A 24,308-nucleotide genomic window follows, 5' to 3' on the forward strand; every position below is an offset into this window, starting at 1 on the left:
TTTGTCAACAAAGGTCTGTCTAGTTAAGGCTATGGTTTTTCCAGTGCTCATGTATGGTTGTGAAAGTTGGACTGTGAAGAAAGCTGAGCACTGAAGAATTGATGCTTTTGAACTGTGGTGTTGGAGAAGACTTTTTAAAGTCCCTTGGACTGCAAGAAGATCCAAGCAGTCCATCCTAAAGGAGATCAGTCCTGGGAGTTCATTAGTAGGACTGATGTTGAAGCTGAAACTCCAATACTTTGGCCATCTGATGTGAAGAGCTGACTCATTTGAAAAGACTCTGATGCTGGGAAAGATTGAGGGCAGGAGGAAAAGGGGACGACAGAGGATGAGATGGTTGGATGGCATCACCGACTCAATGGACATGGGTTTGGGTGGACTCCGGGAATTGGTGATGGACAGGGAGGCCTGGCGAGCTTTGGTTCATGGGGTCCCAAAGAGTCAGACACAACTAAGAGACTGAACTGAAGTGAAATATTTGCTAAAATTTAGTGGTGTAACCATTTGGACCTGGGCTTTACTTGCAAGAACAATTTTAATCTTTAACTAAATATCTTTACTTGTTATATATTCTACCTGTTTGTGAATCAGGTTAGATAGTTTGCATCTTTATTATAATTTATATACTTTAATTCTAGATTTTTAATTTGTTGGCATGAGATTATTCAATGTACAATTTTATAGTTAGTTTAATTTTTTGGAGTTCACCAGTGACAACACTTTTTTATTCCTGAGTTTTGGGAATTTGTATTTTTCATTTTTCTTTTCTTTTTTATTGGTCAATGTAGGTAAATGCTTGCCAATTTTGTATATGTTTCCAATAAATGATGTTAGATTTGCCTTCATTTTTTGTTTATTATAATATTATTATTACTGTAAATGTGCATCAGTTATATCAGCCTACAATTTTATTTTTTCCTGATATCTTTGCCTGCTTTTGGTAGAAAGAACTACCTAAAAGAAAGAACTTGAGAGTTTTCCTTCCTCTGCAATTTTTTTTGAAGAGTTTCAGAAACACAGGTAATAATTCTTTTCTAAATGTTTTATATAATTCCCCTGTGAAGCCATTGAGTTCTAGAATTTCATTTGTTGGAAGACTTTTAATCATAATTTTAGTTTCAGTACTTGTGATTGGTCAGTTCATATTTCTATTTCTTACTGGCTCATCCTTGAAAGGTTGTATCTTTCTAAGAATTTGTCCATTTCTTCAAGGTTGTCCATTTTATTAGCATATAGTTGCTCATAGTAATCTCTTATCCTTTGTGCTTCCATGGTGTTCATTGTAACATCTTCTTTTTTCATTCTTAGTTTTATTGATTTGAATCTTTTCCCTTTTTTTCCTGATTAATCTGGCTGAAGTTTGCCAATTTTCTTCTCAAGGAACTAGCTTTTAGTTTCATTGATCTTTCTTGTTTTTTTTTCTTTGCCTCTGTAATTTATTTCTGCTCTGATCTTTATATTTTCTTTCCTTCTACTAACTTTAGGTTTTTTAGATTTTTCTTTTTTTTAGTTGCTTTAGGTGCAAAGTTAGATTGCTTATTTGAGATCTTTGTTGTTTCCTGAAGAAAGATTGTATCTCTATAAACTCCACTTTTAGAACTGCTTTTGATGAAGCCCACAGGTTTTTTGATCATTGTTCTTTTGCTGTCTTTTGCATCTAGATACTTTTTATTTTGTCTTTGATTTCTTCAGTGATACATCGATTCTACAGTAACTTGTGTTTAACCTTTATTATTTTTAAGCTACTTTTCCTGTAATTGATTTCTAATTTCATAGCATTTTGGTCAGAAAAGATGCTTGATATAATTTCAATTTCTTAAACATGTTGTATCAATATCTAAGTTTTTTCTGACTCTTTGTGACCTCATGGACTGCAGCACACCAGGCTTCCCTGTCCTTCACTATCTCCTTGAGCTTGCTCAAACTCATGTCCATTGAGCTGGTGATAACACTCAATCATTATCTTCTCTCACCCCATTCTTCTCCTGCCCTCAAATTTTCCCAACATCAGAGTCTTTTCCAGTGAGTTGACTTTTAGCATCAGGTGGCAAAATTATTGGAGCTTCAGCATCAGTCCTTCCAATGAATATTCAGAGTTTATTTTTTTTTTTTTATGATTGTTTAGTTTGATCTCTTGCTGTCCAAGAGACTCTCAAGGGTTTTCTCCAGTACCACAGTTAAAAATCATAAATTTTTCAGCACTCAGTCTTCTTTATGGTCCAACTCTCACATCTGTACATGACTACTGGAAAAACCATAGGTTTGACTCTATGGATCTTTGTTGGTCAAGTGATGTCTCTGCTTTTGAATACACTGTCCAGGTTTGTCATAGCTTTTTTTTTTTTTTTGAGGAGCACATCTCCTTTAATTTTGTGATTGCAGTCACCATCCATAGTACTTTTGGAGCCCAAGAAAGTAAATTCTGCATGGCTTCTATTTTTTCCCATCTATTTGCTATGAAGTGATGGGACTGGATGCCATGATTTTAGGTTTTTGAATGCTGAGTTTTAAACCAGGGTTTTCACTCTTTTCTTTCACCTTCTTCAAGAGGCTCTTTAGTTCCTCTTTACTTTCTGCCATTAGAATCGTATCATCTGCATATCTGAGATGGTGACATATCTCCGGCAATCTCGATTCCAGGCTGTGATTCATCTAGTCTGGCATTTCACAAGATGTACTATGCAGACAAGTTAAATAAACAAGTTGACAATAGATAGCCTTGACAGGCTTCACCAGTGGCTCAGAAAGTAAAGAATCTGCCTGCAATGCAGGAGGCCTGGGTTCAATCACTGGGTTGGGAAGATACCCTGGAAAAGGAAATGTCTATCCACTCTAGTGTCCTTCCCCAGAGAATTCAATGGACATAGGAGCCTGGTAGGCTATAGTCCACAGGGTAGTAAAGAGTATGAAATGACAGAGTGACTAACACTTTCATTTTCTTAAACATACCAAGGCTTCACTTGTCCAAGTTGTGACCTACCTTGGAGAATGTTCCATGTGCATTTGAGAAACAAGTGCTATTTTTGAATGGAATGTCTTATCAGTTCTCTTCAGTTCAGTCACTCAGTTGTGTCTGACTCTTCAAGACCCCATGAACCACAGCATGCCAGGCCTCCCTGTCCATCACCAACTCCCGGAGTTCACCCAAACCTGTGTCCATCGAGTCAGTGATTCCATCTAACCATCTCATCCTCTGTCGTCCCTTTCTCCTCCTGCCCTCAATCTTTCCCAGCATCAGGGTCTTTTCAGATGAGTCAGCTCTTCGCATCAGGTGACCAAAGTATTGGAGTTTCACCTCCAACATCAGTCCTTCCAATGAACTCCCAGGACTGATCTCCTTTAGGATGGACTGGTTGGATCTCCTTACAGTCCAAGGGACTCTCAAGAGTCTTCTCCAACACCACAGTTCAAAAGCATCAATTCTTTGGTGCTCAGCTTTCTTCACAGTCCAACTCTCACATCCATACATGACCACTGGAAAAACCATAGCCTTGACTAGATGGACCTTTGTTGGCAGAGTAATGTCTCTGCTTTTTATTTTTTTTTATTTTTTTTCTGCTTTTAATATACTGTCTATGTTGGTCATAACTTATTTTCCAAGGAGTAAGGGCCTTTTAATTTCATGGCTGCAATCACCATCTGCAGTGAGTTTGGAGCCCTCCAAAATGAAGTCAGCCACTGTTACCACTGTTTCTCCATCTATTTGCCATGAAGTGATTGGACCAGATGCCGTGATCTTAGTTTTCTGAATGTTGAGTTTCAGGCCAACTTTCTCACTCTCCTCTTTCACTTTCATCAAGAGGCTCTTTAGTTCTTCTTCACTTTCTGCCATAAGGGTGGTGTCATCTGCATATCTGAGATTATTGATATTTCTCCTAGCAATCTTGATTTTAGCTTGTGCTTAATCCAGCAATGTATTACAGTTGTCAATTAAGTCTTTCTTTAGTAGTGTGTCATTTGATGTTTTGTTATTAATTTTCTGTCTGGATAATCTATCCATCGGTGCAAGATTGTTGTTAATGTCTCCCACTATTATTCTGTAACTGTTGATTTTTCCTTTTATGGCTATTAGCATTTACTTTATGTATTTAGGTGATACTATATTGGGTGTATAAATATTTACTATTGTTATGTTTTCTTTTGGATTGATCTCTTGATCATTATGTAGTGCCCTCCATTGTCTCTTGATTTTTTTTATTTTAAAATCTATTTTTCTTATGAATGTTGCTACTCTAGCTTTCATTTGATTTTCATTTTCATGATGTATCTTTTTCCAGCCCTTCACTTTCAGTCTGTATGTGTCACTAGGTTTGAAGTGAATCCCTTGTGGACAGCATATATACAGATCTTGTTTTTGTACACATTCTGCCAGTTTATGTCTTTGATTGGAATATTTAATCCAGTTACATTTAAGGTGATAACCAAAATGTATATCCTATTGCTATTTTCTTAATTGGCTTGGTTTTATTTTTGTAGGTCTTTTTTTTATTCCCATCAACTTTTGTTCTCTTCTTTTGTGGTTTGATGACCATCTTTAGTGTTGTGTTTGGGCTATTTTTTCTTTATCATGTATGTATCTGTTGTAGTTTTGGGCTTGCTTTCTCCTTGAGGATTTGTCATAACAGTATATACATACAAGGTTGATTTTAAGTTGATTTTATCCTCCCCACCTAGATAACTTCCTTTAATATTTGTTGTAAATCTGGTTTGGTTTTGCTGAGTTCTCTTATTTTTTGATTGTCTGTAAAACTTTTGATTTCTCTGTCAAATCTGAATGAGGAACTTCCTAGGTAAAGTGTAGTTTTTATTTTTTTATCACTTAAAACATATTTTGACACTGTCTTCTGGTCTAAAGAGTTTCTGCTGAAAACTCAGCTGATAATCATATGGGGTTTCCCGTGTATGGCTCAGATGGTAAAGAATCTGCCTGCAATGATGGGGACCCAGGTTTGATCCCTGGGTTGGGAAGACCCCCTGGAGACAGAAACAGCAATCCACTAAAGTATTCTTGCCTGGGAAATTCCACGGACAGAGGAGCCTAGTGGTCTATAGTCCATGGGGTCACAAAGAGTCAGACATGACTGAATGACTGATACACTTTCTTTTATGCTATTTGTTGCTCTTCCCCTGTTGCCTTTAAAGTTTTTTCTTTGTGTTTAATTGTTGTCAATTTGATCAGTGTCAGTATCTTGGCATGTTCTTCCTTGGGTCCATCCTGTATGGCATTGTTTGTGCTCCTATATTTGTGTGAGTTTCTCCTTTCTCATGTTAGAGGAATTTTCAGTTATAAAATCTTCAAATATTTCCTTATATCCTTCTTTTTCCCCATCTCTTCTATTTCTGGAACCCCTATCATGTGAATGTTGGTGCATTTAGTATTGTCCCAGAAGTCTCTGATACTGTCTCCATTTTCTTTCTTACTTTTATTTTTTTCCTTTTCTGTGGCAGTGATTTCCACCACTCTCTTTTCCAATTCACTTATTCATTCTTCTGCCTTAGTTATTCTACCATTGATTCCTTCACTGCATTTTTTCCCTTTCAGTTATTGTATTGTTCTCCATTTGTTTATTCATTAAATCTTCTAGTTCCTTGTTAAACATTTCTTGTTTTTCTTGATCTGTGCCTCCATTCTTTTCCAAAGATTTTGTACCATCTTTACTATCATTATTCTGAATTCATTTTCTAGATAATTGTCTATTTCCCCTTCATTTAGTTGTTCTTATGGGGTTTTATCTCTTTCCTCCATTTGCAACATTTTCTTTGCTATCTTATTTTGCCTAAATTTCTACCTTTGTGATTTCCTTTCCACAGGGTATAAGATTCTAGTTTCTCTTGTTCTGGTGTCTGCCTCCTGATGATTGAGGTTGGTGTACTGGGATTGTACAAGCTTCCTAGTTGGGGGGACTGGTACCTGAACTCTGGTGAGTGGAGCTGAATCTTGTCCCTCTGATGGGCATGGCCATGTCAAGTAATGTGTTTTATATGACTGTGAGCTCAGTACCACTTTCAGCAGCCTGTCTTCTGATGGGTGGGACTGCTTTCCTATTTTGTTAGTTGTTTGATCTGAGCCTTTCTGGCACTGAAGCCTACAAGTTGTTGGGTTGAGCAAGGTCTTATTGCCAAACTGTGGACCTCTGGGAGAGCTCACCCCAATCAATAATCCGTGGGGCTTCCACTACCAGTGTCCATACCCTCACAGTGAGCTAAAATTATCCTTTGCCTCCCCAGGAGACCCTTCAAGACCGCTATGTTTTGTAGTCCATGTTCCTATGGAGGTACTGCTTTGTGCTGGATTCCAGTGCATGTGAAACCTTGTGTACTCCCTCCAAGAGTGGAGTTTCTGTTTCCCTGTGGAGCTCTTGCACTTAAGCTCTGCTGGCCTTCAAGGGTAAATACTCTAGGGGTTCTTTCACCCAATTCCAGACCCTTAGGCTGTCTTTGAGGTCTATTTTATGTGAGAACATCCTTTTGTAGCCTGTGTGCATTTAATATTTTTTGCTGCACAAAGGTTTTTACAGTAGATGTCTGCACACCTCCTTTCTCAGTGTATGTTGATTATTATCCCCTTTATAGTATGTGCAACTGATGTTGTGGTAACCAGAGCTTGTACTGGATATTGAGCAGGACCTCCCATTTGCTCTGGCAGAGGTGGGGTCTTCTCCCTAGTTGTTGGAATAGAGGCCTCTATGTCTGTTTCTTAGCTATGTTTCTGATCTGCAGAGTGAAGTGGGTGGAATTGCAGCATTCCCATTGGGAGGGTAGTCACTGAGTATTCCTCCTCTAGCATGGATCCACAGAAGTTAGGTCCCAGGATTTACTAAATGGATCTGGACCTACCACAGGGGTTATGGGGGGCAGCTAAAACTCTGGCCTGGCCTTATCTCCACATGCTTTTCCCCACAGAGTTTACAGCTGCTAAATCTAGACCTGTCTTGACTGTAGGAGTACTTGTTGTCTGTTAAGATTTCTGTAGGCACTGAGCTTATAAAGCCACCCAAAGGGGTGTCAATTTGTGGATGGTTTGTGCAGCAGCAAGGAGAGGTTTCATCTTTTCTTCCTTATTTTCATAGTCCCTGTGGCTCAGCTGTGGTTTCAACCCACTTCTCTTTGAGGGCCACCCACTGTGGTTTGCTTCTGAGGCTGCCCTGGAGCACATGAGTCTATTTCAGTGAGGAGGGAGGAAGGAGGCTGTTGCAACTGGGTTTACATGAGCCCCTGGCATGCGGGGTAGTTGGCAGCCATAGGCACAAGAGAGCTGGCCCTGGCATGGACCCTTCTTATTTGCTGGGGAGGCTGGGGCCAGTGCTTGGGATGAGAGGCTGCAATGTCATCCTCACCCCTTAGGCATCACTCAACAATTGCGCTTCACTTCTATGGTAGCACGTTTCCTCCATAAGAATTCCCAGTTGCAGATTTTCTCACTCCCCCCCCCCCCCTTTCAGGTAGTCTCCTTACAATTTGCAGTCCCCTCACAGGTTTGCTCCCCAAATCCCACATTCCAGCCTCCATCCCCCATCTGAACCACAGACACATCACAGGCTGGGGCACACAGGGTTATGACATGGAAATCTCACTCTGTCCTGCCTGCCACAGGCACTCTCCTACTATAGCTCCCAAAGGATCCCTTCTGTCCTAGGTGATCTCTCCACTAATACGGGGGCTTTCCAGATGTAGAAATCTCCCTTTTCCTTCAGCTACCCCCAACTAGGGTGCAAGTCCTACCCTACTTCCTCTCCTCTTTCTTTTTCCTTCTTTCTTACATTCTACCTCATTACTGGGGGATCTTTCTTGTCATTTTTGGTGTCTGAAATCCTCTGTTAGTGTGTAATTGGTGTTCTGTGAGAATTTTTCCATTTATAGTCATATTTTTGATGTATTTGTGGGGGGAGATGAGCTCCATGTCTCACTACAGCTTGATTAATTGAATATCATAATTTTGAAAGAATGTGCATTCATAATTGTTAGGTGGATGGTTTCATTCAAGTCTTGTATATCATCATAATTTTCTTTCAAGTTTTTTGATTTATTATTGAAATTTTTATATTTAAATATTTAACTGCTAAATCTGATGTCCATATATGTGTGTCTTCTTTTGTACTCTTCATTCTATTCTAATTGTTTATTTTTCTATCAGTTCTATACAGTCAACAAAAAGCAAGACTTGGAGCTGACTATGACTCAGATCATGAGCACCTTATTGAAAGATTCAGACTTAAATTGAAGAACGTAGAGAAAACCACAAGGTCATTCAGGTATGAACTAAATCAAATCCCTTATAATTATACAATGGAAGTGACAAATAGATTCAAGGGATTAGTTTTGATAAACAGAGTACCTGAAGAACTATGGATGGAGAGTCATGACTTTGTATAGAAGGAAGTGATCAAAACCATCCCCCAAAAAAAGAAATGCGAAAAGACACAATAGTTGTCTGAAGAGGCCTTGTAAATAGCTGAGCAAAGAAGGGAAATGAAAGGCAAAGGAGGAAAGGAAAGATATCCCCATCTGAAAGCAGAGTTCCAAGGAATAACAAGGAAAGATGAGAAAGCCTTCCTAAGTGATCAATGCAAAGAAATAGAAGAAAACAATAGAATGGGAAAGACTAGAAATCTCTTCAAGAAAATTAGATATGATAAGGGAACAGCTCATGCACAATAAAAGATGTGCACAATGAAGAACACAAATGGGCGCAATAAAGGACAGAAATAGTATGGTCCTAACGGAAGCAGAAGATATTAAGAAGAGGTGGTTAGAAGACACAGAAGAACTATCCTAAAAGATCTTATTACCCATGTAAACACCTAGATCCTGGAGTTTGAAGTCAAGTGGGCCTTACAAACTCTTCCCATGAGTCACTTCATAGCAAATATATGGGGGAAAAGTGGAAATAGTGACAGGCTTTATTTTCTTGGGCTCCAAAATCATGGCAGGTGGTGACTGCAGCCATGAAATTAAAAGAAGATGTTTGCTTCTTGGAAGAAAAACTATGAAAAAGCTAGACAGTGTATTAAAGTGCTGAGACATTTCTTTGCTGACAAAGGTCTGTATAATCAAACCTATAGTTTTTCCAGTGGTCATATATGGATGTGAGAGTTGAACCATAAGGAAGGCTGAACACCAAGTAATTGGTGCTTTCAAATTGTAGTTTTGGAGGACGCTCTTGAGAGTCCATTGGACTGCAAGGAGATCAAACCAGTCAATCCTAAAGGAAATCAATCCTGAATATTCATTGGAAGAACTGATGCTGACACTGAAGTCCCATTTCTTTGGCCACCTGATGTAAAGAGCCAACTCATTGGAAAAATATCTGATGCTGGGAAAGATTGAAGGCAGGAGAAGAAGGTGACAACAGAGGATGATATGGTTGGATAGTATACTGATTCAATGGACATGAGTTTGAGCAAACTCTGGGATATGGTGAAAATCAGAGAAGCCTGGCGTACTGAAGTCATGGGGTCTCAAAGAGTTGGACAGGACTGAGTAATTGAATAACAACACTTTTCTATCCTTGTGCTAACACAATGACAATAAATCAAATACTTTCTCAGTTATTGAGAAAATATGTATGTATTACATAGCAAGCTATGATATTTGTTAGTGCAAGTTCTTCCTAAGTAATTTGGCTATTTGGGAACTTTTTCAGTTCTATACAAGTTCCAGTGTATGAGCTTGACAGCTTCAAAATCTATCATTTAAACTCTATTTGGATTAATTTTAATTCAGAATTATTTGACAGAAAACATATGTTTACTAGAATGAATATTCTAATCCATATTTAAAGTTTAGTTTTTTTATAAATATTCTGTCATAATTTTCTCTTCTAAGTATTATACATCTACTTAGGTTTAGTCTGAATATCTGATACTTTTGCATGCATCTAAGTCACTTTATTATTTTTTAAATATAAATTTATTTATTTTAATTAGAGGTTAATTACTTTACAATATTGTATTGGTTTTGCCATACATCAACATGAATCTGCCACAGGTATACACGTGTTCCCCATCCTGTAACCCCCTCCCTCCTCCCTCCCCATACCATCCCTCTCGGTCATCTCAGTGCACCAGCCCCAAGCAACCAGTATCATGCATCAAACTTGGACTGGCAATTCGTTTCATATTTGATATTATACATGTTTCAATGCCATTCTCCCAAATCATCCCACCCTCTCCCTCTCTCACAGAGTCCAAAACACTGTTCTATACATCTGTGTCTTTTTTGCTGTCTCACATACAGGGTTATCATTACCATTTTTCTAAATTCCATATATATGCGTTAGTATACTGTATTGGTCGTTTTCTTTCTGGCTTACTTTAATCATGTCTGACTCTTTGTGGCCCCATGGACTGTAGCCTGCCAAACTCTTCTGTCCATGGCATTCTCCAGGCAGGAAAACTGGAGTGGATTGTCATTTCCTCTTCCAGGGGATCTTCCTGACACAGGGATCAAACCAGCATCTCCTGGCCTCCTGGATTGCAGGTAGATTCTTTACCTCTGAGCCACTGGGGAAGACCCATTTGATAGATTTATTTCTATTCAAGTTAATCTTTTAAAAATTTATTTTCTAAGGAGTTTGTTCCTTGTTGTCAATGTGCTAAGTCTGTTGTAACACAATAAAACGAACTGGGTGGCTTACACAACAGAAATTTATTTCTCACTTTTCTAGAGTTTGTGAAGTCTAAGATCAAGGTGTCTGCCAACTTGGTTTTTAATGAAATCCTTCTTGCTAGCTTAGTTACTTCTACCTTCTCTCTGATTCTCACATACCATAGAGAGACCTAAGTTCTTACAAGTGCATTAATCTCATCATAGAGCCCCAGTCTCATGACCTAATGGCCTCTCAAAGACCCTTCTTTCAAATAACAATTGAGAAAAGGGCTTTAAAATACAAATTTGGTGGAGTAAAAGCAGTTCAGTCCATGACACTTGCCTATTGAAAGATGATTTTTATATTTTTACATTGTACCCAATAACTTCAGATTAATTCCCCTTTGTTTCAAATATATATCTGTAGATAATTTAGGATATTTTTATGTGTCTGTAACACAAGAATTCATCTGAAAAAAATTAATTTTTCTTTCTTTATTTATCATACTAAATTAAATAGGGCTTCCCTGGTAGTTTAGCTGGTAAACAATTCACCTGCAAAGCAGGAGACCCAAGTTAGATTCTTGGGTCAGGAAGATCTCCTGGAGAAGTGAATGGCTACCCACTCCAGTTTGCTTGGGCTTCCCTGGTTGCTCAGGCAGTAAAGAATCTACCTGCAATTTTGGCTATTTATATGTCTATAACACAATTCATCTGCAAAGTTAATTTTTTTTTATTTATTAATTTATCATACTAAATTATATACGATGTTTTTCATACACATACACACACATGCACTGTGTTGCCTGTGCTATCTACTGTAGTGAGATATGGAAATGGAAATGGTAGGCCGTTATTCTGGTATACAATATTACATTATTGAGCATGGCATTTTATTTGGGTTTACTGTAGATAGAGGCAGTTTCTATTTATCATTTACTCATTGTTATTAATGGGACTGTGTGAAATTTTATTAAACCTTGCATTGCAACTATCTAAAAGGCCCATGGCCGAGAGGAGCTACCCCACATCCGAGGTCAAGGGCAGAAGCCAGGAGGACCCCATGCCTGAGGGGCGGTGGGCAAGAGGAGTTATACCATGTCTGAGGTCAAGGGCAGTGGCCGAGAGTGCCAGGCTACAACAGCGCAGGAACAGTGGAGAGGAGCTACGCCACGTTTGAGGTCAGGGGGAGCAGCCAGGACGAGCTACTCCTTGTCTGAGGTCAGGGGCAGCAGCCGAGAGTGCCAGGCTGCGATGGCGCAGGAACAGCAGAGAGGATCTACCCCACATTTGAGGTCAGGGGCAGCAACCGAGAGGATCGATCCCACGTCCAAGGCCAGGGATGGCAGCCGGGAGGAGCAACCCCACGTCCAAGGAGTGGTGGCTGCACAGGCACAGGAGGGCCTAGAGGAGCTATTCCATGATCAAGGTCAGGAGGGGTGGGGATGAGGAGATACCACTCGTCCAAGGTAAGGGGAAGCGGCTGTGCTTTGCTGGAGCAGCCGTGAAGAGATACCGCACATCCAAGGTAAGAGAAACCCAAGTAAGACGATAAGTGTTGCAAGAGGGCATCAGAGGGCAGACACACTGAAACCATAATCACAGAAAACTAGTCAATCTAATCACACTAGGACCACAGCCTTGTCTAACTCAATGAAAATAAGCCATGCCCTGTGGGGTGACCCAAGATGGGTGGGTCATGGTGGAGAGGTCTGACAGAATGTGGTCCACCGGAGAAGGGAATGGCAAACCACTTCAGTATTCTTGCCTTGAGAACCCCATGAACAATACGAGAAGGCAAAATGATAGGATACTGAAAGAGGAACTCCCCAGGTCAGTAGGGGCCCAATATGCTACTGGACATCAGTGGAGAAATAACTCCAGAAAGAATGAAGGGATGGAGCCAAAGAAAAAACAACAACCAGCTGTGGATGTGACTGGTGATAGAAGTAAGGTCTGATGCTGTAAAGAGCAATATTGTGTAGGAATCTGGAATATCAGGTCCATGAATCGAAGCAAATTGAAAGTGGTCAAACAGAAGATGGCAAGAGTGAACGTCAACATTCTAGGAATCAGCAAACTAAAATGGACTGGAATGGATGAATTTAACTAAGATGGCCATTGTATCTACTACTGCAGGCAGGAATCCCTTAGAAGAAATAGAGTAGCCATCATGGTCAACAAAAGAGTCCGAAATGCAGTACTTGGGATGCAATCTCAAAAACGACAGAATGATCTCTGTTAGCCTCCATGGCAAACCATTCAATAACACAGTAATCCAAGTCTATGCCCCAACCAGTAACGCTGAAGAAGCTGAAGTTGAATGGTTCTATGAAGGTCACAAGACCTTTTAGAACTAACACGCAAAAAAGATGTCCTTTTCATTATCGGGGACTGGAATGCAAAAGCAGGAAGTCAAGAAACACCTGGAGTAACAGGCAAATTTGGCCTTAGAATACAGAATGAAGCAGGGCAAAGACAATAGAGTTTTGCCAAGAGAACGCACTGGTCATGGCAAACACCCTCTTCCAACAACACAAGAGAAGACTCTACACATGGACATCACAAGATGGCCAAAACTGAAATCAGATTGATTATATTCTTTGCAGCCAAAGATGGACAAGCTCTAAATAGTCAACAAAAACAAGATCAGGAGCTGACTGTGGCTCAGATCATGAACTCCTTATTGCCAAATTAAGACTTAAATTAAAGAAAGTGAGAAAGATCACTAGACCATTCAGGTAGGACCTAAATCAAATCCCTTATGATTATACAGTGGACGTGAGAAATAGACTTAAGGGACTAGATATGATAGACAGAGTGCCTGATGAATAATGGACAGAGGTTCATGACATTGCACAGGAGACAGGGATCAAGACCATCCCCATGGAAAAGAAATGCAAAAAAGCAAAATGGCTGTCTGAGGAGGCCTTACAAATAGCTGTGAAAAAAAGACAAGCGAAAAGCAAAGGAGAAAAGGAAAGATATACGCATCTCAATGTAGAGTTCCAAAGAATAGCAAGGAGAGATAAGAAAGCCTTCCTCAGTGATCAATGCAAAGAAATAGAGGAAAACAACAGAATGGGAGAGACTAGAGATCGCTTAAAGAAAATTAGAGACACCAAGGGAACATTTCATGCAAAGATGGGCTTGATAAAGAACAGAAATGGTATGGACCTAACAGAAGCAGAAGATATTAAGAAGAGGTGGCAAGAATACATGGAAGAACGGTACAAAAAAGAACTTCATGACCAAGATAATCACGATAGTGTGATCATTCACCTAGAGCCAGACATCCTGGAATGTGAAGTCAAATGGGCTTTAGAAAGCATCACTACGAACAAAGCTACTGGAGGTGATGGAATTCCAGTTGAGCTATTTCAAATCCTGAGAGATGATGCTGTGAAAGTGCTGCACTTAATCTGTCAACAAATTTGGAAAACTCAGCAGTGGCCACAGGACTGGAAAAGGTCAGTTTTCATTCCAATCCCAAGGAAAGGCAATGCCAAAAAATGCTCAAACTACTGCACTATTGTACTCATCTCACATGCTAGTAAAGTAATGCTCAAAATTCTCCAAGCCAGGCTTCAGCAATATGTGAACCATGAACTTCCAGATGTTCAAGCTGGTTTTACAAAAGGCAGAGGAACCAGAGATCAAATTGCCAACATCTGCTGGATCATAGAAAAAGCAAGAGAGTTCCAGAAAAACATCTATTTCTGCTTTATTGACTATGCCAAAGCCTTTGACTGTGTGGATCACAATAAACTGTGGAAAATTCTGAAAGAGTTGGGAATACTAGACCACCTGCCCTGCCTCTTGAGAAACCTATATGCAAGTCAGGAATCAACAGTTAGAACTGGACATGGAAACAGACTGGTTCCAAATAGGAAAAGGAGTACGTCAAGGCTGTATATTGTCACCCAGCTTATTTAATTTATATGCAGAGTGTATCATGAGAAACGCTGGGCTGGAAGAAGCACAAGCTGGAATCAAGATTGCTGGGAGAAATATCAATAACCCCAGATATGCAGATGACACCACCCTTAAGACAGAATGTGAAGAGGAACTAAATAGCCTCTTGATGAAAGTGAAAGTGGAGAGTGAAAAAGTTGGCTTAAAGCTCAACATTCAGAAAACGAAGATCATGGCATCTGGTCCCATCACTTCATGGGAAATAGATGGGGAAACATTGGAAACAGTATCAGACTCCATTTATTTATTTATTTTTGTGTGGGGGGTGGGCGCTCCGAAATCACTGAAGATGGTGATTGCAGCCATGAAAACAAAAGATTATTCCTCCTTTGAAGAAAAGTTATGACCAACCTAGATAGCATATTGAAAAGCAGAGACATTACTTTACCAACAAAGGTCCGTCTAGTCAAGGCTATGGTTTTTCCAGTGGTCATATGGATGTGAGTGTTGGACTTTGAAGAAAGCTGGGTGCCGAAGAATTGATGCTTCTTAACTGTGGTGTTGGAGAAGACCCTTGAGAGTCCCTTGGACTGCAAAGAGATCCAATCAGTCCATTCTGAAGAAGATCAGCCCTGGGATTTCTTTGGAAGGAGTGATGCTAAAGCTGAAACTCCAGTACTTTGGCCACCTCATGCAAAGAGTTGACTCACTGGAAAAGACTCTGATGCTGGGAAAGATGGGGGGCAGGAGGAGAAGTGGATGACAGAGGATGAGATGGCTGGATGGCATTATCAACTCAATGGACATGCGTTTGAGTGAACTCCGGGAGTTGGTGATGGATAGGGAGGCCTGGCGTGCTGAGATTCATGGGGTTGCAAAGAGTCGGACCCGACTGAGAGACTGAACTGAACTGATGTCCTATTAATACAGTGACATACAAGTGTTGTGTTTTGAAAACTGAAAGTATTTGTATCTCAATAGTGTCTGACCTTTGTGGCTGCATAGACCAGAGCCTGCCAGACTCTCATGTCCAAGGGGTTCTAGAGACAAGAATACTGGAGTTGGAAAGCATTCCCTTCTCCAGCAGATCTTCCCAATCCAGGGTGAAAGAACTTGTGGTCACCCACATTGCTGGATGATTACTTACCATCACATTCACCAGGAAAGTCATGTTTTAAAATTTTACTGACTTCTTCTTTCTAGAATGAACATAATTTGATAAGGAATTTCTGTGTTTTTTGGTGTCATGTCTTTCCTATTTTACTTGTATTTATTTGTCAGTTCTTCCTAATTGTTTAAAAATTATTTATATACAGTAGCTTTTCCATCAATAACTTCTATATCTTTATAAATCTCTGCTTTGAATACCATTATTTAAATAATATATGGGTTGGTTCAATTTTCTTCTTCAATCTGGATATTAGGCCTTTAAATGGAAGCATTTAGCCATTTTCTTTATTTTCAGTTCAGTTCAGTTCAGTTCAGTCGTACAGTCGTGCCTGACTCTTTGTGACCCCATGGACTGCAGTCCAGGACTGATGCTAGGACTCCTTGTCCATCACCAACTCCCAGGGTTTACTCAAACTCACGTCCATCGAGTCTGTGATGCTATCCAGCCATCTCATCCTCTGTTGCCCCTTCTCCTCCTGCCTTCTATCTTTCCCAGCATCAGGGTCTTTTCCAATGAGTCAGTTCTCAAAAGATGGGCAAAGTACTGAAATTTCAGCTTCAGCGACAGTCCTTCCAATGAAAATTCAGGACTGATTTCCTGTAGGATTGGCTGATTGATTCTCCTTGCAGTCCAAGGGAATGTTAAGAGTCTTCTCCAGGACCAGTATTCAAAAGCATCAATTCTTTGGCATTCAGCTTTCTTTATAGTCCAACTTTGAGATCCATACATGACCACTGGAAAAACCATAGGTTTAACTAGATGGACGTTTGTTGGCAAATTAATGTCTGTTCTTTTTAGTATGCTGTTGATAATGGTCATAGCTTTTCTTCCTAGGAGTCAGCGTCTTTTAATTTAATGTCCGCAGTCACCATCTCCAGTGATTTTGGAGCCCCAAAAACAAAGTCTGTCACTGTTTTCATTGTTTCCCCATCTATTTGCCATGAAGTGATGAGAACAGATGCCATGATCTTAGTTTTCTGAATGTTGAGTTTCAAGCCAACTTTTTCACTCCTCTTTCTTTTTCATCAAGAGGCTCTTTAGTTCTTCTTCAGTTTCTGCCATATGGGTGATGTCATCTGCATATCTGAGGTTATTGATATTTCTCCCAGCAATCTTGATTTCAGCTTGTGCTTCATTCAGTTTGGCATTTTCAGTGGTGTATTCTCCATGGAAGTTAAAAGCAGGATGGCAATACACACCCTTGACATACTCCTTTCCTGATTTGGAACCAATCTGTTGTTCCATGTCCAGTTCTAACTGTTGCTTCTTGACGTGGATACAGATTTCTCAGGAGGCAGGTCAGGTGGTCTGGTATTCCCACCTCTTGAAGAAGTTTCCACAGTGTGTTGTGATCCACACAGCCAAAGACTTTGGCAAAGTCAATAAAGAAGTAGATGTTTTCCTGGAACTCTCTTGCTTTTTCTATGATCCAACGGATGTTGGCAATTTAATCTCTGGTTCTTCTGCCTTTTCTACATCCAGCTTGAACATCTGGAAGTTCACAGTGCACTTATTGTTGAAGCCAAGCTTGGAGAATTTCGAGCATATCTTTCCTAGTGTGTGAGATGCGTGCAATTGTGTGGTAGTTTGCATATTTTTTGCAATGACTTTCTTTGGGTTTGGAATGAAAACTGATGTTTTCCAGTTCTGTGGCCACTGCTGAGTTTTCCAAATTTGCTGGCATATTGAGTGCAACACTTTCACAGCATCATCTTTTAGGATTTGAAGGAGCTCAACTGGAATTCCATCACCTCCACAAGCTTTGTTCAGTGCAATGCTTCCTAAGGCCCACTTGTCTTCGCATTCCAGGATTTTGGGCTCTAGCTGAGTGATCACACCATTATAGGTATCTGGGTTATGAAGATCTTTTTTGCATAGTTCTTCTGTGTCTTCTTGCCACCTCTCAATATCATCTCCTTCTGTTAGGTCCATATCATATCTGTCCTTTATTGTGCCTATCTTTGCAAGAAATGTTCCCTTGGTATCTCTAATTTTCGATATCTAGTCTTTCCCATTCTATTGTTTTCCTCTATTTCTTTGCACTGATCACTGAGGAAGAATGTCTTATCTCTCCTTGCTATTGTTTGGAACTCTGCATTCAAATGGGTATATCCTTCCTTTTCTCCTTTGCCTTTTACTTCTTTTCTCAGCTATTTGTAAGGCACCATAAGAGAACCATTTTGCATTTCTGCATTTCTTTTTCTTTGGGATGGTCTTGATCATTGCTTCCTGGACAATGTCATGAACCTCCATACATAGATCCATACACAGATCTAATCCTGTGAATCTATTTGTCACATTCACTCTATAATCATAAGAGGTTTGAGTTAGGTCATATGTGAATGGTTTAGTGGTTTTCCCTACTTTCTTCAATTTAAGTCTGAATTTAGCAATAAGGGATTCATCATCTGAGTCACAGTCAACTCCTGGTCTCATTTTTTCTCACTGTATAGAGTTTATCCATCTTTGGCTGCAAAGAATATAATCAATCTAATTTCAGTATTGACCATCTGGTGATGTCCATGTGTAGAGTCTTCTCTTGTGTTGTTCAAAGAGGGTGTTTGCTATGACCATTGAGTTCCTTGGCAAAACTCTGTTAACCTTTGCCCAGCTTCATTTTGTACTCCAAGGCCAAATTTGCCTGTTACTCCAAGGCTTCCCTGGTAGCTCAGAGGTTAAATCGTCTGCCTGCAATGAGGCAGACCTGGGTTCAATCCCTGGGTCGGGAAGATCCCCCGGAGAAGGAAATGGTAACCTACTCCAGTATTCTTGCCTGGAGAATCCTGTGGACAGAGGAGCCTGACAGTCTACAGTCCACGGGGTTGCAAAGAGTCAGACACGACTGAGTGACTTCACGTCACTTCACTTCCAGGTATCTATTGACTTCCTACTTTTGTATTCCAGTACCCTATGATGCAAGGAGATCCAACCAGTCCATTCTGAAGAAGATCAGCCCTGGGATTTCTTTGGAAGGAATGATGCTAAAGCTGAAACTCCAGTACTTTGGCCACCTCATGCGAAGAGTTGACTCATTGGAAAAGACTCTGATGCTGGGAGGGATTGGGGGCAAGAGGAGAAGGGGACGACAGAGGATGAGATGGCTGGATGGCATCACTGACTGGATGGACATGAGTCTGAGTGAACTCCTGGAGTTGGTGATGAACAGGGAGGCCTGGCGTGCTGCAATTCATGGGGTCGCAAAGAGTTGGACACAACTGAGCGACTGATCTGATCTGACCTGATCTGGCCCTATGATGAAAAATATATCTTTTGGGGCTGTTCTTTCTAGAAGGTCTTGGAGGTCTTCATAGATGCATTCAACTATAGCTTATTCAGCATTATGGTCCGGGCATAGACTTGGATTACTGATACTGAATTGTTTATCTTGGAAATGAAGAGAGATCATTCTGTTTGTTTGTTTGTTTGTTTTTGAGATTGCATCCAAGTAATGTATTTGAGACCCTTTTGTTTACTGTTAGGGCTGCTTCTTTTCTTCTAAGGTATCCTTGCTCATAGTAATAAATATAATGATCATCTGAGTTAAATTCACCCATTACAGTCCATTTTAGTTCACTGATTCCTAAAATGTTGATGTTCATTCTTGCCATCTCCTGTTTGACCCCTTCAAATTTACCTTGATTCATGGATCTAACACTCCAGGTTCCTATGCAATATTTTTCTTTACAGATCCAACTTTACTTCTGTCACCAGTCATATCCAAAATTGGATGTTGTTTTTGCTTTGGCTCTGTCTCTTCATTCTTTTTGGAGTTATTTCTCCATTGTTCTCTGGTAGCCTAAGGAAATAGACACTTGGAAGGCACAAACAAAACCTTGTACACACCAGAACCCAGGAAAAGGAGCAGTGATACCACAAGAAACTCACCCAGACTTACCCATGAGTGCTAAGCGTCAGCAGTGACCTGCTGCAGGGTTGGTGGCACTGACTGCAGGGATCCTTTTGAAGGAGGTCACCATTATCTTCATTACCTCCACCATATTTGTCCTCAGGTCAAACAACAGGGAAGGAACACAGCCCTGCCCATCAACAGAAAGTTGGATTAAAGATTTACTGAGCATGGCCCTGCCCATCAGGACAAAACCTAGATTTCCTCTCAGTCAGCCTCTCCCATCCATAAGCTTCCATAAGCCTGTTATCCTTATCTAGCAGAGGGTGAAAGTGAAGTGAAATCCCTCAGTCCTGTCTGGCTCTTTGCGACCCCATGGACTGTAGCCTACTAGCTCCTCTGTCCATGGGATTTTCCAGGCAAGAATACTGGAGTGGGTTGCCATTTCCTTCTCCAGATGGTAGACAGAATGAAAACCACAGTCACTGAAACTAGCAAACTGATCACGTGGACCACAGCTTTGTCTAACTAAATGAAACTATGAGCCATGCTGTTTAGGGCCACACAAGACAGATCATGGTGGAGAGTTCTCACAAAATGTGGTCCACTGGAGAAGTAAATGGCAAACCACTTCAATATTCCTGCCTTGAGAACCCATGAACAGTATGAAAAGGCAAAAAGATAGGAAACTGAAAGATGAGCTCCCCAGTTTAGTATGGTCCTAATATGCTACTGGAGAAAAGTGGAGAAATAACTGCTTTATTATAACATTATCTACCTAGAGCCAGATATCCTGGAATGTGAAGTCAAGTAGGCCTTAGAAAGCATCACTACGAACAAAGCTAGTGGAGGTGACGGAATTCCAGTTGAGCTATTTCAAATCCTGAAAGATGATGCTGTGAAAGTGCTGTACTCAATATACCAGCAAATTTGGAAAACTCAGCAGTGGCCACAAAACTGGAAAAGAGCAGTTTTCATTCCAATCTCAAAGAAAGACAATGCCAAAGAATGATCAAGCTACTGCACTATTGCACTCATCTCACATGCTAGTAAAGTAATGCTTAAAATTCTCCAAGCCAGGCTGCAGCAATATGTGAACTGTGAACTTCCAGATGTTCAAGCTGGATGTAGAAAAGGCAGAGGGACCAGAGATCAAATTGCCAACATCCGCTGGATCATGGAAAAAGGAAGAGAGTTCCAGAAAAAAACATCTATTTCTGCTTTACTGACTATGCCAAAGCCTTTGACTGTGTGGATCACAATAAACTGTGCAAAATTCTTCAAGAGATGGGAATACCAGAGCACCTGACCTGCCTGTTGAGAAATCTGTATGCAGGTCAGGAAGCAACAGTTAGAACTGGACATGGAACAACAGACTCGTTCCCAATAGGAAAAGGAGTATGTCAAGGCTGTATATTGTCACCCTGCTTATTTAACTTATATGCAGAGTACATCATGAGAAACGCTGGCCTGGAAGAAGCACAAGCTGGAATCAAGATTGCCAGGAGAAATATCAGTAATCTCAGATATGCAGATGACACCACCCTTATGGCAGAAAGTGAAGAGGAAATAAAAAGCCTCTTGATGAAAATGAAAGAGGAGAGTGAAAAAGTTGGCATAAAGCTCAACCTTCAGAAAACGAAGATCATGGCATCTGGTCCCATCACTTCATGGGAAATAGATGGGGGAAACTGTGTCAGACTTTATTTTTTGGGCTGCAAAATCACTGCAGGTGGTGATTGCAGCCATGAAACTAAAAGACATTTACTCCTTGAAAGGAAAGTTATGACCAACCAAGATAGCATATTCAAAAGCAGAGACATTACTTTGCCAACAAAAGTCCATCTAGTCAAGGCTATGGTTCTTCCAGTGGTCATGTATGGATGTGAAAGTTGGACTGTGAAGAAAGCTGAGTGCCGAAGAACTGATGCTTTTAAACTGTGGTGTTGGAGAAGACTCTTGAGAGTCCCTTGGACTGTAAGGAGATCCAACCAGTCCATTCTGAAGGAAATCAGTCCGCGGTGTTCTTTGGAAGGAATGATGCTAAAGCTGAAACTCCAATACGTTGGCCACCTCATGTGAAGAGTTGACTCACTGGAAAAGAATCTGATGCTGGGAGGGATTGAGGGCAGGAAGAGAAGGGGACGACACAGAATGAGATGGCTGGATGGCATCACCGATTCGATGGATATGAGTTTGGGTGAACTCCAGGAGTTGGTGATGGACAGGGAGGCCTGGAATGCTGCAATTCATGGGGTCACAAAGAGTCGGACAAACTGAGTGACTGAACTGAACTGAACTGAAACAAATACATAATTTACATACAATAATATGAGCATGTTTAAAATTTGATGTTTTGACATATGTATAACTAATGATTGTATCATAACAGTCAAAATTTTAAAAGTATTGATATTCCAAGATTTTTAATATGCCCTTTTCATGTTCATCCTCTTATATAATCACTGGTCCCAATTAACAGCAACTACTGATCTAATTTCTGCTTCCATAGAGTAGCTTACATTTTTATTAAATGGAATCCTAAAGTATGCACTATTTCGTATGGATATTTTGCACAACATAATTATTTTGACATTAATCCATGCTATTGCATGTTAATAATTCAATATATCAATTAATTTTAATAATCATTTGTTTTTTCACTAGGTGTTTGCTATGCACAAGTAGAGGTACTATGAAAATGTCTTCATATATCTTAGTATAGAAATCTTTTCAAATTTATCTTGGTTAAATACTTAGGAGTGCTTGGTTTAGAAGATAAATTTTTTCCCTTTATTTTTCTGTATTTTGTACAATAAAACTTAGTCTTTTTGTATTCTGAAGAAGGTGCAAATATTTGTTACTTTTAAATTCCAGTCAGCAGTATATGATAGTCTTAGTTGCTTCATATGCTTATCATTTTTTAATACGATTTATCTTACATTGACTTATCTATTGGATACATTGTACTGTGATTTTTGATTTTCATTCCCTGATGACTAATGGGTTTGGGTGAACTCTGGGAGCTGGTGATGGACAGGGAGGCCTGGCATTTTGTGGTTCATGGAATAGCAAAGAGTTGGACACAACTGAGTGACTGAACTGAACTGAAGGGAAGACTAATGATTTTGAGTATATTTTTATGTGCATTTTTAGTCTTTTGTGTGTCTTTGGAGAAATATCTATTCAAATCTTTTACTAATTTTTAATTATATTATTTGTCTTTTTACTAAGTCTAAAAGCTCTTGTTATATTTATGTAAATCTTTGTAAATACATTCTCTCCATCTGTAATGGGGTTGAAGAAGAAAAAGGATCTCTCTCTCTCTTCATTTTATTGTTCAATTTTCATGTAAATTTATCTGCATGTTTATTTTTGTCATTATCTTTATTTATTTCTTTCTCTCTGGTCTTCTATTCCAGATTTTTCTTTATCATGGATAAATTTGTGTGTGTGTGTGTGTTTATTGTGGGTCAGATGGTATTACTTCTCTCTATTATTGTTAGTCTGAAAATATCAATATATCAATTTTATTTTTAAAAGAATCTTATCTTGGAATATAATTTTAGGTAGAAATTTTCCCCAAATAATATGTTTTATTCTATTTTATTCTGATTTCTATGTATGAAAAATCAGCTACTAGTTTGTTTTATGTTTGAAAGTAATCTTTTTTCTCTTTCTCAGTGTTTATTTAGACTCTTTTTACCCCTAAGTTTATATAGTACTACCTAAGTGTGTATTTATTTATATTTTCTATCCAGAATGATTTTATATCATTCTAAACTTTTAGAAAGTCATTGACTCTTCTATTTTCAAAATTGACCAAAATCCCTTTCTCTCTCTCTCTTTTGAAGACTCCAGTGAAATGCACAATTCTTACATTATTTCTTTTCCCTTACTCTTTTTCTCACTTTTTTTTTATTTGCATCACTAAGGTATATTTTGATAATTTTTTCTGACCTATTTTCTAACTTACTATTTGAGCTGTGCTTATGTTGCTATAAAATATATCCATTCAGATCAGATCAGATCACATCAGTCGCTCAGTTGTGTCCGACTCTTTGTGACCTCATGAATTGCAGCATGCCAGGCCTACCTGTCCATCACCAACACCCAGAGTTCACTCAGACTCACGTCCATTGAGTCAGTGATGCCATCCAGCCATCTCATCCTCTGTCGTCCCCTTCTCCTCTTGCCCCTAATCCCTCCCAGCATCAGAGTCTTTTCCAATGAGTCAACTCTTCACATGAGGTGGCCAAAGTACTGGAGTTTCAGCTTTAGCCTCATTCCTTCCAAAGAACACCCAGGGCTGATCTCCTTCAGAATGGACTGGTTGGATCTCCTGGCAGTCCAAGGGACTCTCAAGAGTCTTCTCCAACACCACAGTTCAAAAGCATCAATTCTTCGGCGCTCAGCCTTCTTCAGAGTCCAACTCCCACATCCATACATGACCACAGAAAAAACCATAGCCTTGACTAGACGAATCTTTGTTGGCAAAGTAATGTCTCTGCTTTTGAATATGCTATCTAGGTTGCTCATAACTTTCCTTCCAAGCAGTAAGCGTCTTTTAATTTCATGGCTGCAGTCACCATCCATAGAGATTTTGGAGCCCATAAAAATAAAGTCTGACACTGTTTCCACTGTTTCCCCATCTATTTCCCATGAAGTGGTGGGACCAGATGCCATGATCTTCGTTTTCTGAATGTTGAGCTTTAAGCCAACTTTTTCACTCTCCACTTTCACTTTCATCAAGAGGCTTTTTAATTCCTCTTCACTTTCTGCCATAAG

The sequence above is a fragment of the Bos indicus genome, chromosome 4, assembly GCF_029378745.1.
Source record: "Bos indicus isolate NIAB-ARS_2022 breed Sahiwal x Tharparkar chromosome 4, NIAB-ARS_B.indTharparkar_mat_pri_1.0, whole genome shotgun sequence".
Classification (NCBI taxonomy): domain Eukaryota; kingdom Metazoa; phylum Chordata; class Mammalia; order Artiodactyla; family Bovidae; genus Bos; species Bos indicus.